General features: G+C 38.0%; 1 protein-coding gene across 4 annotated transcripts in view; it reads right to left on the bottom strand.

Annotated features, from left to right (window-relative positions):
* The window catches only part of DISP1 (dispatched RND transporter family member 1), a 94,767-nt gene that overhangs the window by 56,545 nt on the left and 21,528 nt on the right, over positions 1-16,694 (bottom strand). The window contains exon 1 of one of the 4 annotated variants that reach the window (XM_026055966.1): positions 8,535-8,601. The exons of the other annotated variants lie outside the window; for them this stretch is intronic. The gene's annotated coding sequence lies outside the window, so the exon portion shown is untranslated. Of the gene's footprint in view, positions 1-8,534; positions 8,602-16,694 lie in introns of those variants that run through there. 4 annotated transcript variants of the gene reach the window in all.

Raw genomic sequence — 16,694 nt, 5'->3', positions numbered from 1 at the left:
CCGATAGCTCCCCAAGCTTTACGGGTCTAACTCCTCGTGCAGCAACTCAGTGTGAAAAGAAACCTTAGCTAGTCCCCAAGTCATCAGGTGAGCTGAAATCCAGCAAACGCTGTCAGGGGCCGCGCTAAATTATCTACCATCTGGAATTCCTAAAATCATTGTTATATTAAGAGTAACTAAAAATACATATTATTAAAGCATGATGGTGGTGGTTTGACCCCCTTCCAACAGCGCTAACTGGAAACGGGCCTTGCAGATCACCCCTCCAGCTGACAGGAGGCTGGAGGAGAGCGAAGAGCCCCGAGGCACCGCGCAGGAGGTTACCCAGCRGGTAAGACCACACCACCAGCGCCTCTTATCTGTGCACAGCTGCCAGGCGACTGCCCTGGAGACAAACTCCATTTCCTTCTATAAAGAAATCCAGCACGTTTTATTTTCATTTGTAAAGCAGACCAAAAAATCAAATTTCAAAATATTGAACTTCTTTGCAAAAGCAGTCATCTTACTCCAGCCAGCTCTATTCAAGTCTCTTTGTGAAATACGTACCACAGTTCAAAATGAAGTTAAAAAGGAATTATTAGGAGTTGTCGTGCATAAACACAAGCCAAATATCGGCTTAAGTTACAATAATGGTCTTTATATGGACTCATAAGTCACATGGTAAATTTTGGCAGAAACAGACTTCATTCCTTAGAACATGCATGTTTAGTTATTTGAACACAATGCCAAAAATCTCCCCAAAAAAAGTGAAATATCCCAGGAAAACTGTGTTTTTAATATCTGAAGAGTTATTGAACTGTCAGTGAATTTTTCAAGATAAAGAGTACATTTTTCTCATTATCCTGAAGACAGATGAATCTTTCTGCTCAATATCTAACGGCTGTTGCAAACAACTGTGATGTTAGAAATTCTCTAAGAAATTCTGCAAAAATCTTTTATAGTGAAAAATACTTAGCAACCTAAACACTGGACTTGTTCTAATATCCACCTATAATTTCCGTGCCATAGTCCTAAATTCACTCTACTTCATATATTCAATTCATCCTACAGCCTCTAATCTTTATATCCACAAAGTTCTCAGACAAGCTGTAGTCCTCCATAAAAGACTTGTTCACTTAAGAGTACTAACCTCAACTGAGCAAAATATTATTGTTCCTGTGACCTGCCATATAAGGTAACTGAACAACATAGTCTATTCTGATGGAAAAGCAAAAAATTAAACAAGAAAAAGAAAGGCTACCATTTCAAAACTAAGACTTCTAATCTGTAAAACTGTGTAGTTAATTCTGTATAGAACGGTTCCATTTATTCTATTCCTTAATCCAAAAATGAAAACCATAACCTTTAACCAACTTACTAAAAAGCTTTTCCTCTTCCACCCACAGTTTAAGCCAAACGCGTCTCCGCACTGGATCCCAAACTTTAATTTTCTTCTACTTCAGCTATTGTTATGCCAGCACTTCTAAATATTTACCCTTCCCAGATTCCTAAAATGGAATGAGACATGGTTCTTTTGTAGTGCAGATGATTTGAACAGACCACAAGTAGTGGAGAAATTCTCACGCTTTCATGGGAGGGAACTGGATTTAGGGGACACTTTGTTCATGACAGGGTAAACTAATCTTTAATAAATTTACATTGAAGGATCTTTCTAACACAGATACCTTTCTCCTGTACAAAGATAAACATTAAAGGCATTAATAAACAGTCCTTAGAGAACTGCAGATCTACATTTTACGTAAAGTGCAGATGTGATCATATTGCACCTATATCTGGAAAAATTTAGCACTAAGTTGTTGAAAAGTTATTGCACTATATATTCCATTTCAATTTATCTTCAAAACATCAGACAGTTTTTGTAGATCAGGATTCAATAAGAGCTTTACCAGAGGGAAAAAAAAAACACCCTTAAGGAAAGCCAAACAAAACACAAGCATTAAACAATGTTAAAAAGGAAGACAAGTTCCAGTTTTATGACTAGAGAATGTTTTGGAGTCTCTGCAGAGACAGCTTGGCCACTGCCACCAAAGGAGGAAGGCAATCTTGGTCTTTGCTAACATCATGTGGGTTCAGCAACGTGATCTRCAAAAGAAACATTCCATATCCCATGTATTTAATAAGTCGAATCCAGAGTTTTACATGTTAAGCTACAGTAAATCTAAAGGAGATGTAAACACAAAAGATACTACAGAGTAAGCAGAGAGAAAAGTCAGTTTTCCTTTTCTCATTTTTGCAAGCAAATGCTGAATTCAGTTCTCCTACTTAATACAAATTTGTTACTAAAACATTTATTATTCTTGTTCACTACAAAAGCTCCAATGGGTATAACAGAACATACAGAAGACTAATTAAAACCTGCTAAGCCATTGATCATGCCATCTTAGCTGAAGCTGTAAATAGTACCAATACCATTCTAATACCAGTGATAGTACACCAGCAGTATTCTCTAAAATAATCAAATTACTTCCTCTAACTACAAGGACRTCTTTCCAGAGCATCTCTTACTTTGTTATCAAAGCAAAGATTTCTTTATGTGTGTATTCTATAGCATAAAATCGGAATTTTTTTCCCTTACTTGCTGACAACTTGGGGGATAACAAACAAAATGAGACCATCATCCCCATATATTCCAGAATGTCCTGAGAATCTGTTCAAACTATGCAGTAACTGACAGAGCAACATAATAAAACTTAGTTTTCTGCACAGTGAGGAGCTACAATTCATCAATATCCAACTCAGTGCTACCAATGTCCAAGTACTCTCCTCTGAGCATGGGGAGGAAGTAGAGTACCATCTCTTTCTTCTACATACCTTTGCTTCTTCCTCCTCTCCTCCTTTTATATTTATCTCCTTTGCTCCTCAATTTTCCTAATTATTAAATCTTCTGAATTAGCCCAGCAACTCAAGATTCATTTCTAGAAGCAGCAGTTTCCAGACAGGAAAGGAGAAATCTCTGTATCAGTCCTGTAGGCAGTCTTAATGTATAGAATATCTATCTGCATAAACACCATATATCATTGCAAGAAGCTGAGAAGTACAAGCCAGTTTTAACATATAACTATGAAGTTTCTGCACGCATGCAGGTTCCACAGATCAATGTGCCATAACATCATTCCATTAACCAGTTGCACCTTTTAATCATTGCAGTGAACTGCACTGCACTTGCATCTTCCACAGCACTGAAACGTCAGGCACCATAAAGCTCATTTACGAGGCACACGTCAAATTTTCCAATTTAGGCTAAAATTACTTCAAAGCTATTTACCCTACTAAGGGAAACAGTTAAAAGAAGATGAAAACAGAAATGTTGTTCCTGAGATTAGGAAGAAACTGTAATATTCAAAGAAGCCATTAAATAGATTTTTTTGTTTTTACAGACTGACTTCATCAAGAAARTATTTCTGAAAGCTCTTTCCAAATGATCCTTACTCAACTCGTAAGTTATGATGCAGTTACATTTCACCAACTTCAGATAAAACTAGTCAACTATCTAAACTGTCAAAAGATCATTAAATAAACACCAGCTATTAATTATGAAAGTCCCTCTCTTTAAAAAAAAACAAAACACTGAAAAGTGTTTAAACCCTTGAAAACACAAAAATAACAGTGGACACTGAAATTTTAGGTACATTTTTGTTTTTCTTAAAGCATCTTATTTAAAGAAAGCATCTTATTATAAAGAAAAAAGAAAATAGAAACAATTCCTTATCTCTAACCACTTAAAAAACATAGCTGAAAGGCTAGAAGCCTGTCCTGTAAGGTTAATGAAGGGATAAAAGCACATTTTCCAATCCCAGCCCCATCTCTGATGCCAGATTTGTGATTAGTTTTGAGCACCAGTATTTAAACTAATTGATAATCTTGAAACACCTTAGGTGCTGTATCTCCTTAATCTAATTACCTAAACCCTGCAAGGATGATGAGTCTGGCTTACAGAACAGGTAAATCAAGGTGTGTTGCATGTCACTCACTAACTGTATAATTTGGAAATACTTTACTCGCATACATTAACTTGTTTCCTAACAGTATTTAAGAAACTATGTTACAAAACAGACCTTGTATTCTTCTGATTAGAAAAAACGAGAAGAAGAAAGATGAATAAAGATTAGTGTTGCCAAAGGCCATATTACACATAGCAGAGCAAGCAATATGTCTCCCATGGCCTGTCCTGGGACATACACATAAAATACACTGGTTAACTTGTATTTGCCTTTGCCTGAATTCAGAAATGAAGATATTATGGTTATCTATCTTCTAGTCTCTAAAGCACAAGGACAGATAAATGAAAAGAAACTAGTAGAAAAATCAAATATTACTACTAAATTTATCTTGTTTAAGAGCAAGTTAAAGAAGTTAGGTTTTCTTATCAAAATTATCTGGAGAAAAAAATCATGCTTCTTAACAGAATTACAGGAATTTGTGATTTTCTAACATGATAATGAAGTATACTAACTAGCTATAAAGAATATTGTAATTTTCCAAGGTTATACAGTGATGAACAAGGGAAAAGATTTCCAAAAATTAATTTAATTACAGTAATATTATCTACTTGTTTGATGTATCAAGTAACAGAGCTACCAACATCAAAGCTAGTAATAAATGGAAAATTTAAAAAAGCTGAAAAAATATCTAAGTTAATCTTTCATTAACTGCAATAACCAAAGGTTAAGTACCACTGAAGACTGGATCAAACTTTTTAAAACTCTTTGTTTTATCAGGTTAGGTGCTTTCCCATTTATCTGGTTTAAAACAGTATACTTGAACAAATTTTAAGAGCTGACAGATAAGGCAGGTAGCAAAACTGGAAAACTGTAATACTGTTGAAGTTAGGCAGAGGTGTATCAAATATATTTCTAATACCAAAGAGCAAGGTAAGTATGGCTAGTCTAAGCCAAAAAACAGTTTTAAAGAGCAGCATAGAACAGCCAAGGTTACTTTGCATAGTAAGGAATTGTCTTTAAAAGGGAAATGTTTATATATAGTTAGCAGTTGTGTATATATTATAAGAAGTAACATCCAGATAGCAGGCCATGGATATAAGTGTTTCAAAACAGTTAATGTTTGATACTCTCTGGAATCTCGCCCTCTCCCACTCGGACTGTACGATGGCACCTAGAGAGAGACGAGGCAAAAGGGAGCAGAAAGAAAAGAAAAAGGCATCTGGAAAGAGGTAACGCAGCTCTAGACAGGATGGTACCATTCTGGGAGGCACTGCGTCAGGAGGAAAGCAATTTCAAAGAGCTCTGTGCGGTGCTCTTCAAGCTAAGATTTCAATGATACTGAAAATAATTTTCACAAGGAAATACAGAAAAAATAAACTTCAAGCTATATAAAAAAGAGAACACATTCACATGGAAAAGTTCAGATACTTATTGTGTTTTGCACTTTTATTCTTTCCATTACCACAAAACACAACATTTTCTAGGTGCAGATTTCTCATAGTCGGAAAGTTTATGGCTGCTTTAATTGTTACCGACAGCTAGAAAAGAAGTCACTTTCTGGTCCTGGATTACAGTTCCTTAAATGCAAGCAACTGGAACAGAAACCTTCCCAACACAAAAGAAGGAGAATCATTAACTTCCCCRAGAGCAAGAGCGAGCCACRCACAGAGCGGGCCTGGGCTTCCCTRYGCCAGCAGTGGTGGGACTCTGAGGCACAGCTCACTGCATGCATAATGCATTCTCCCTGTATGGGTTACATTTGATGTACTTTAGGCAAGTGAAAAACTCCATTACAGCCTTCCAAGCAGGCTCCCAGGAATCAAGGCACACTGAATTAGGGTCTAAAGGAAGAGTAGTTGTCAGTTGTAACAGCATCAGAAAGAAAAACAGGAACGCATTTCCTGGGGCTTTTTAAATTACACTTCCAAGAGCTATTGTTACTAATAGCTGCTCCGAGCTGTAAAAACTGCAACCTCAGAGGGCAAAAGTCAAAGAAACCCTACTGATTTTTCCCGGATTACTCTCAGATTAATAAAATCATTTGGGAGCCAGCCTTGAGGTTATCAGAAATCTCTAGTCACATGCCCACAGTATACTTTTGCAGCATTTCTGTTTACAACACTTTAATGAACTGCAGCACTGAAGCAGAAATCCTCATCTGCTAGTAGGTGGTGTTAGAATGCAATTGAGGTATCTACATATTTTGCATTTCCAATAGCAAAGTGAGCAAAATGAAGCAGGTAAATCTTGAGGTTTTCAGCATATGCTTCTAAAACATCTTTACAAAAATGTGTTTACCACAGAAAGAATAAATATCAAAACTTGCATATTAATATTATTGATAATACAAGCAAATTATCATAATTATTCATGATCTAATCAAATGGAACATTGTTTTAGAATGCCATATAAAGTTGGTGGGAGTTTTTGCATCATTTTTAAAAGGAACAAAGTCTCAGGCCAATAGAAATAATCCAAACAACGAACGATTGCATTGTTGTTTTGAAACAGGCTGAAAAATCCTAAATATCAGGAGAACTGAGTAAATGCATGCCTTCACTACATTATGTTTAGACACTTCCATGGTTTTAGCCCACACATTGCCACTATTTGTGGCAATAAACACCTTGGTCCATGAAGTTCCCCACATTCCCACTGATGCAGAGCAAAACAGAGATACCATCTTGGGTATCACCTCTCAGATACCATCTTGGGTATCACCTCTCAGATACCATCTTGGGTATCACCTCTCAGCATCCAAAATGTGGTTTACCAGCCAGTAGCTCAGACATCCACTGTGAATTTGTGATGTGAGAACATTAGGGCTCACCACTAGAACAGGTATGACAAAAATCAACAACTACAGGGTAGCATCTCAATGTGGAAAGAAGAATAAATCAGTAACTGGGTAGCGATTCAACTCGGACAAAAAGAAACTCAAATATACATGACACAAAGGCGGACCTCAACCTCCCCTTAATGTGAAGATCTCAGTCAAAATAATCAGCATTGCTGAAGGTGCTGTGAATTTGAAAGTGTTGTGCATTTGAAAGCAAATCCTTTCTTTCAGACTAGATCTAAAGGCTCAGAGAGAATGAAAGGACTCAAAGAAACCGAATTGGCCTGGGAACCAGAATAAAATTACAAAAGAGCAGACAGCCTGAAAAAAATCATCAGCTTGGAACCCAAGGATCTGGTCAAGATACAGGTCAGATGGTGGCTAACAGTCACAGGCAAGAAGCTGCCTGCCTTTGTTATTGATTTGGGAGAAATCACAGCATTTGTGGCAGGATCTTGCTTGTTCAATCAGTGCAATCATTGCAATGGAGAGTATTAAGAATATCAGGCATCCACCATCACGGTTTCAAAGAAAGTCGTGCAATATTTGACTCCTCTTCCCCCCTACATCTCAAGCAATCCCAAATCATTTCTAAGCAAGCAGAAAATTTAAACTTCTGATTTATTCTAACAGGTCTTTAGTCAGTTACTGCCATTTTACTCAAAACAAGTTACAAACAGAACAAATCCAGTAGATGAAGAAGCAGACGTAGCACATACATGCAAATACACATATGTTTAGAGGCTGAAATGGAAAGTTAAGTCTGAATATGGAATGAGGTTGTGTGTCTCAACTGCTGTGCATGAAAGTTTGCTGTTCTGAGAAGGGTTAGTATGGCAAACATATTAACCATTCCAACAGTGCAAACCTGTGCATGTGGGGTTTTTCGCACACCAGAACTGGCCTTAAAGCACTGTCTGAGGAATCCTTAGTCATAAATCTTATTGTGTGACGTGCAGTTTTAAAGAGTCCCATGGTACTGCTGTCATTTGGTATCTAGGCCTTGCTGATTCACTGTTTGCTTGCATGTGTTGAAAAGACGTATGTCATATGCAACATTCTGCATCCAAGTTCAGCATCTTGTTTGTGTTAGCATGAACTTTTGCCCACTCTTGACTGATTACCCTTTTTGAACAGGAAAGGCTTAAGATGGGTCTGTGAAATTCCTTTGTCAGGGCAGATTCTCCCTCCCCTTCCCCTCATATGTGTGTGTACACTCAGCCCATTGTACTTGGAAACAGAGGGGCAGGAAGAAAGCTTTTAATAAACTCTCAGAACAACAGATAAATGTGCATGCGTAATTCTGATAAAGCCCATTACTAGTTATCAGCACATCTCATCCTCAAGAATACAGGAACAAAGAGTATCTGTTATTTCCCCTGTACCTCTAAMACCAAGCAGTCAGCAGAGTTGCACTTCCTAGTCTGGAATTAGTTTATCCATTTCAACCTACTCCTACCAACAGCTCTTGGCCCCATTTTCCTATTTATAAAGCATTCACTGTACTATCAGCAACACGAGTAGAACTGGGCTTGCCATCTAAATGGCCTGGAGGCAGTACTGTTTGCTTGCTTACAGAAGGTTGCCACCTCCAGCTGGGCCAAATTCTTCTGTCGGGGTGTTGCTTTATGAGTTAAAGCAGCACAGAGCTGGCTGGATCCCCCAGGCAGTAGGACAGATGTACACTGGCTGGCGATATTGATGGCAGTAGGGATCAAGCAGACAGGTAGTTGGTTTTGCATTGTGTAGCTTACCAAAGAAATCCATTGTCTCAGAGAAAAGTCACCCAAAGAGATAAGACGAGAGGACAATTTCCATCACCTGGAAATGACAGTTGTGTCAAAATTTCCTCATCTGTGAATCTTGACAAACAATTAAAAAGTTTTTAGACTACGAAAATCAGGTGTCTGTCTTGGAGCTATTGGGACTGGTACTGTGGAAATGTAAGGTAAAAAGGGACATTTGCCTTTCCTGAAAGCCCTATGGCTGGTAGCATCTGGAGGCATCTATTAGATTTCTTAGGGAGTTTTTTCAGACTTGAATTGTTTTTGAGTAGTCACAGTCTGGGTTGCTAGAAATSGTATAGCTTTTCTCTGAAAGGAGGAGAATTTAGGGTTATAGTAATTCTCTCCATACACTTCATTGTCGATTCTTCACCTGAGCCAGGCACCTTGAGTTTCAACAGAATAGTCCTATATTCTTTTGTTATTTTTGAGCCAACCATACAGCTACAAGTAACTTCACCTTACTGTTATCCAGGGAGTCTAATTATTAGCCTAACATCTTTATGAGTCCTTAAAATTTTCCTGCAAACCCCTCTCTCTTATACAGGTAACACTGGCTTTTTCCTTTTGCACTGCTTCACCAATAACCTTCTCCTTCAGTTTGTCTAATACAATTAAAACCTAACTTCTACTTTTCCTGGATGATGGCTTCTTGTCAGAACTATGTTTAACTTGGCACTTTTGGCCCAAAGGCGCAATTTTTACACAGTAAGATTATCAGGCATAATATTACATCCCTAGTCTCCCTAAAAGATAACTGGTAGAGATTTATTATTTCGTCTACAGTATCTTCAACCAAAAATTTACATCAAATCTATTACATAAAAACAGAAAGTGAAAGAGGATAGCACGTGCTTTTTATATTTTAAGTTTAGACAATACCAAACAGAAAAGCAATTATCAAGAAGCAGTTATTTAAACGTTTATAATTACGAGTGTTAAGAATATAAAGAAAATTTTAAATTTTTTTTAACCTGAACACAGGGGTTGAGAACTTTTGAGATATCAAAATACTTAATGTACTGCATACTGAATGGTTCAAAAAATAACTATACAGCTCAAAAATTAAGAGTGAGAAATGAAGGTTTTATGTCTAACGCACTAGTTTATAACCACCTTCAGGCAGTGTGCACTAAAAATTATCAAGCAACTTTTTCACTGCTCATGTAAATTGAATGGATGGATTCAGTTCAGAACTGCCAGTCTCAGAGTCGAGAATTTCTAGGCACAAAGGAGCCTGTTTTTACATTACAGTTAACCATCAAGATGATTTTTTTAAATAAGAATTCTCATTTCTGCACAGCAAAAAGCTTTTAGTCAGGAGAAAGCCTTGGTGGTGATGGGAAGGGAGCAGACTTGCTTTCAAGAATGCCTTGAAGTTATTTCAGTATACCCTGAAGACTACCTCTAGGTCAGAAGAGTCCCTGTCCAAAGCAAGCATATTCCAGTCAAGGCTACTCTATTATGCATTTTGAACTGGATGCAAAGCCACACAAATTAAAAGTCTGAGGAACTGTGACTGTCATGCTATTTCACCTACCCCATGAATATAAAGTTCCCTACTCAATGTCCAAATATAATCAACCTGTTATTTAAATCATAACAAGGCAAATATTTGTGTGTCAGCTGATGGCAAGTTTCTAATACTCTTAAAACCTGATTTATATCTGGAATATGATCTCAGGTTTACATGTTTTTCACTTGAGGTGACAAATTATTTAGTACTAAATATTTGTGCTCATTTGCCAACACCACATCTCTGCAAAGGACACTTAATGGAACGAGAGAGGAAGAGAGTTCAGAACACAGTTTCTCATTCAGAAAGCCATGCACCACTTTACGCTTTCTAAATTTTTTTCCTATAAAATCAAATTTTTCTTTAAAGTTAAGAAGAAAGTTAAAAGCAGTAGCTGTACCTGGACTGACAAAAAACAGAATCTGCAGCTATTAGCCTCATGAGGGCAGGAAGGCAGTTCAGTGTAAATTCCTAAATGGAATTCTGCTTGGAATTTCGACAAGGTAATTAAATATAGACCACTTCAAAGTGGGGCATGTCTATACTGATCACAGTAACATACAGAATTCCAGAAGGAGAAAAGTCAGTACTTCAAACAGCATTTGAATAAAATATGCATTTTTTTAGAAATCTATACTCTACAAGAAACATAAGGACAAAAGACTGACAGAATATTTGAGCAGACCTGCTTCTCATTTTTCCAGTTAACATTACTTATGCCTATATATATATACCTTTACAAAAAGAAGAACATAGCTGTTAGCTCCAAACACCCTCAAATAATCAGAACGGTTTTAAACATTAGTTATGGCATGGTTCAAAAATCTTTCTGTGCAGATTGCAAGGTACTGCAAATCCAGCTTGTTTTCTCCCTAGCTGACCTAATGTAGCACAGCAACTAAGCTAGTCCTGCTCTAATTCAGAAGCGTCTGGCCGTATATGTCTTTTCTCCAGCTCATGTCATAAGTGATACTACTTTTGGAGATATATCATGCACGCCAACACCTTGGCTTCTTTGTTCTGTTTGCTAATTTTCTACTCTCAAACTGCAACCTCTGCAGACATTCAAAAGAAAACACTGTGCTGTGCAGTACATATAATACGTTGGCTGGATTATCCTGAACTCTGATTATTCATAATAACCTCCTCCCTCGTGCTCACTTACTCCCTTGGAAGATTTGCAAGCCATGACTTCTTTCCATGAAAGCTATGCTGATTGTCAATATATTACTTTTATTCAGTTTGTCTAGCATAGAAATTAGGTTTACACTACTGTTTCCCCTCAATCTGGAAGCACAAGTGAAATAATTGTTTAAATCACAGCATCACGGAAAAGAACTGGCTGCTACACTTGGTTGGAACATAAGCAGGAGGGCAACTGACCACTATTTTGGCAAGTAGGAGCTGTAGCTGTTACATAAAATCCAAATTTTCAGAACGAGTAGAAATTCATTTGTCTTTATCCTAAAATAGAATTCTTACTTTTTATACATTAAAAAAAAAAGAGAAAAACTAGCAATTCTGAATTTATAGCTAGTATATCCCAATGCCCAATCAGATAGACTTGCATGAAAATATATTTTGTGGCCTGAGATGCAGAGGCCAGGTGACTTGAAAATTTGCCTAAGATGACATCAGTCAGCTGCGAATAGATTCTAGGTGCATTGTCAGAACTGGAAATACAAGCCAAAAGCCTGGCTCCTTCTCTAGAGATCTAGACACAAGGCAATATTTCACTTGTAGGATGGAATATACAGAAAGGAAAATAATACACCTCTCTTTTACAACAGAAAGTCACCTTGATGGATGACCAAATAGCTCATGCTTCTAAATTGCATCAAAAAGATTCAGGGTTTTTTTTACATACTATTTTTCAGTCATATTTTGTTCAATGAGCTTCAGACAAAACATGCAGTACTCTGCAGACTTCAAAACTGAGAACATATGCTAGCATAATGCATACCACAATAAAAGGCTGAGCGAATGCCACCCGTTCAGCTGAACAGCTCTCCCTGCACACGTATGCAGACGGAAGCAGCTGTCGCCACTGAATAGGTCACAGAGCTAAAACGCATTTGGACAATTCGGCTCCATTCCCTAGGTCAGATACTCTCTCRTGGGTTTCAGCATCAAAACTAGACAGGGCAGAAAGTGGCTGCAAGTGGCAATACGCTTATTTCTCAAGAGCCATTTTTAATTAAAAGACTTAGATAAACACCACTTTTTCTTGTAATTGTTAAGAAAAAAAAACCCAACATTATAAGCAATGTTATACTTGCACGCTTTTCTTCCATAGCACAGCGCTAAACCATTTTTTTGCACAAAACCATCAAAATATGCAATTTGCCAATCAGGTCACCACAAGAGTAGTCAAAAAAAGTATACTGCCTGCAACATTAGTTTATACTGAAAAAAGGAGGAGGTAGGAGGATGAGGTAATGGAAAGGGAGAAAGCAGTTTATCACTCCTCACTCCTCTCTCTCTCTCTCCAGGCAACTTTTGTCTGAACACTCAGGAACAGTAGAGGACTACGTTCCTACTCGTGACCTTTCTTTGAAAAAGTGCAGTACACAGTCCCAAGAAGTAACAGAAAAGTTGGGGTGGAGGAAGAAATCTGGCATTCCAACACTCCCACTCTGAGCTTAAACCTTTGAGGCAGACTGATTGCTATTTCACAGTCTGCTGATCTGCTCTATTTTCCATTAAACAGAAATGCTTAAGAAGTTTTAACTTAATCTCTGTTTAATGTCTCAAGTTAATCATGGTAAAATTTTGTATCTGGAATCTTCAAAGGCATCAGTGGCAATAGTGGCCCATTTAAACTGCAGTTTCAATAAGAAAAAGAAAGCCAAGAATCTCCTTGTTTCAGATGAGACTAAAGTCGTCTTTCCAGAGTATTTTAGAGACAGGTTAGTTTGGTTTTCAGGGTTTTATATATACATATGTATATATACAGAGAAATTACAAGTAGATCAGTACAGAATTTGCACTCTTCTCCAACATTTATCAAGTTATGAGAAGCCATTAGCAACAGCTTATTTATGGATTAGAAAAACATTTATGCTGTCTGTGAGCTCATGAAGTAACTTTGCTCTTGCACAAACCCTCTAACTACAGTATCATTTACTGTTTTACATACAGCTGCAGACACTTCCATTTCTATGACCAGAATACAGGAAAGATTGTACTGAATCAACCCACGAGATAATGGATTTCCCATAATCTTCAGTAATGACAAAACATCAGATGCTTCAGCAAAAAGTGTATGCTGCCACAGGATGGACACCTCTATGGGGAGCATTTTACCTAGTCCTTAGAAGTTATTTGAGCCTCATCATGCTTGCATGTGTTAGCTACTGCAAAAAATTGATAAATTTACATTTACATTGTGGTCTAATCTCATTATGTACCTAATATGCCTCAGTATCTTCCAGCAGTCAGTTCCATAAGTTCCATATGAAACAGTCTTCACTGTCTGAGGAAAGTTTCACATTTGGAGTCCATGATTTTTTTTTTTTAAAGATGAATTTCAGATGAGACAGGGGCCCTATCCCTACACCATTGATTTTGCAACCATATAGCCAAATACTGTAATTTTCAAACAAATCCTGTCTCTCATGCTCCATTTCATATTTCCAAGAACTGCAGTTTTTTCATTATTATAAAACAAGTACATTTAGAGAAGTAGCTAATGTTTGAGACTGTTTTCCCTGTCACAGGACTGCTTCACCATTAAATGATCACAACTGTTATGTCATACATGAAGAGCACATAGTTATACCAACACAGATGGGTGCAGTCATGCTCTTGTGCTTCCTACGCTCTGAGTAAGCCAGACACAAACCTTTCTGATGTTTCAGCAGAGCAGTGAATCTGCAGAAATGTCAACTTTTCTAAGACAGTAACTGTAAAATGAAGAAGAAACATCCTTAAAGGGGCAGTGCCTCAACAGCAGTCCTGAATCACTTACTTTCTGTATTTCCAAGCAAAACATACCACTTTGAAGCTCCATGTCACTGTGCGCCTCCAGAGTTTGTATCAGAAGAACCAAGTTCATAGACTCACAGGATCACAGAACAGCTGAGGCACCGCTGGCTGGAAGGGACCCACRGACATCGCCTTGGCCAGATGCCCTGTGCAAAGCAGGGACAGCCAGAGCAGGCTGTTCTTCATCTTGTCCAGTTGGGTTTTGAAAAACTCCAAGGCTGGAGACTCCACAACCTCCCTGAGCAACCTGTTCCAGTGCTTGATCACCCTGACAATAAAAAGTTTTTTCTAACATTTAAACAGAATTTCTTGTACTTCAGTTTGTGCCCACTGCCTCTCATCCTGTCACTGGCCTGGGATGCAAAGAGCAAGAGAGCCAAGAATGAAAACTACTACTCAGAAGGAGTCACCAGGCACACAAAGCTGCCAGACCTGTGAGAGAGAAAAAGATTTCTCTAATCTTTAGGTACTATAATCTTGCTTTGCTTGGAAACATAGATGGTAACTATTAAGGCACTATCCCTTTAAGGACATTTCTTCTTCATTTCACTGGGTATTTTGAGCATAGGCAGCACAAAAGCAGACATACGCAAGCTTTATTCCATGCTCTGTGATCTAAATAAACATACGTTTTCTATTTTTATTGACAAACTGTGCCATTATCTTAGCCCAGAAAGCTGTATTTTTCCTTTTACCAAATGAAAAATGGTTTCATTCTAAATTTCAAGTAAATGTTCCTACAGAGTCAACTCCAGACAATATTTTCCTACCAAAATAATGAAGCAAATGAAAGAAGAGATAAAAAAGAAAGAAAAATAATCAACAAATCCATGATTTACCTGGAATCAGTTTGCTTCCAAGAACATGCTCAATGTCTGTTAGGTACTGATACAACCTTAAAGGCACACCCTTCCCTAGCGCAGAACCTCATTTTCCATAGTTTCCACTGAACTGCACACAACTTTGCTCAACTAAAACAACTTCCGTCTCACCCAGCCGATGGACAAGGATATTCATTGTTTTCACCTCTGCGGTAGGATGCACTTATGTTAGTACTGTATTTTAACTCATTTAATCACTAATTGCTTTATAACCCAGTCATTACCTGATTGGATATGATAATAATTAAAAGGATAATAATTAAAATAGTTAAAAGATTCAGTGAAAAAAATCCTCATCTACTTATTTGTCTTTTAAATGTTTCATCCAACTTTTCTGTTTCCAATTCTTTAGAGATACTGATGGCTTATATGATCAGCTCTTATTGAGTCAATTACTGTCCTGATAACATGCATCTTTAATGCAACTGTCACCTGAGACCTCTTCATCTTCATTCTTGATATTTCTGGGGACTTGAGTTCTTGATTTTGATTCCTCAGGTCCTTCTCTCATCAAAGCAAAGTTCTTGCAAGGGCTGCAACTTCTTTGGCTAAGCCCTTCCTTCTATTCCTCTTCTCTACCAGCATCAAGAAACTGATTCTTCTTCTGAATCTCCAAATTTCCATCTAATCTCCATCCTAACTCTCCCCGATAAAACAACACTCTCTTGCCATTCTATTACAATACTTCCCCAGAAAGCAAGAAAAAAAAAACATTTATATCAAAGGACTCTGAAGCTGTAGAAATCATTTACCTCCAGAAAGAAAAGGAACGTGTCACAATAAAAAACTACATGGAGAATAATTGCACAGAGAAGTTATGTTGGAAATTTCTGTTCTCATTGTCTCAAAGAGTTGAGCAGTCTCACACGTCCATAAGATTTGCATGTTGCATTCCCAACTTACATTGCTGCCCCCCCAGCTGCCTGCATCTGATGCGCTTGCACTACAGTGCTGCCCTTTCTCCCCCACAACTCATGATGCCATGAACAAGTTACAGCTAGAAGAAGCCACTGAGCTGCATTTGGCATGTGGGAATCACAAAGCAGGAGAAAAGACAGCAACACTTTATTACAGCCAGAAGTTGTTGCTCTTACCGGAGCACTGGGCTCAAAAGGAGCCCCATTAGCAAGAATATTGTTCCCAGCTGCAGCCTAACAGTGGTGAGAAATACAACAGAGAGAGAAGTAAACCAAGCGCCTGGGTCATAACAAGTGAGGAGAACATTCAATAAAAATCTAAACTTGGCATCTTGATACTTTGAAATCCATCAGCCTTTAGAATTCCCTGCCACATGATGCTAAACACAGAATACAGCAAGATTTAGTACTTTGAAAAATTTTATGGTTGACAAGAACATTTAGCTGCTCATACTGTTAATGCGAACAGAAAGAATATTGGAAGGGAGATAATAATCTCCTGTTTAAGATGTTAAACTTTTCATGTCTCTCTGACTCAAACCATAACAGGTAACTTCACCCTATCTAAGGGCTCGTGGTCATCCTAAAGAGGAGACTCCAGTCCCCTTCCTGCCCCGCCAGTCCTGCTGCTCTTCAGCCCCTCCACTGAGCTGCTTCTACTTGCAAGACCACAGAAGACCATTCTTTCTCCCCCCACATATGCTAGGTTAAATTTCTCCCCAGTTGGCAATCTGAACAGGCTCAGAGTGGCAAGTGCCAGAGCTGCTGCAGAGACCAGGCTAGCGCACCGGCTTAGCTGCACTGCACAACTTCACCCCCAGGACTGGAA

This window comes from Apteryx rowi, unplaced genomic scaffold (assembly GCF_003343035.1).
Source record: "Apteryx rowi isolate R43461 unplaced genomic scaffold, aptRow1 scaffold_128, whole genome shotgun sequence".
Classification (NCBI taxonomy): Eukaryota; Metazoa; Chordata; class Aves; order Apterygiformes; family Apterygidae; genus Apteryx; species Apteryx rowi.
The sequence above is the reverse complement of the archived record's forward strand: the minus strand, read 5'-3'. Positions and strand labels throughout refer to the sequence as shown.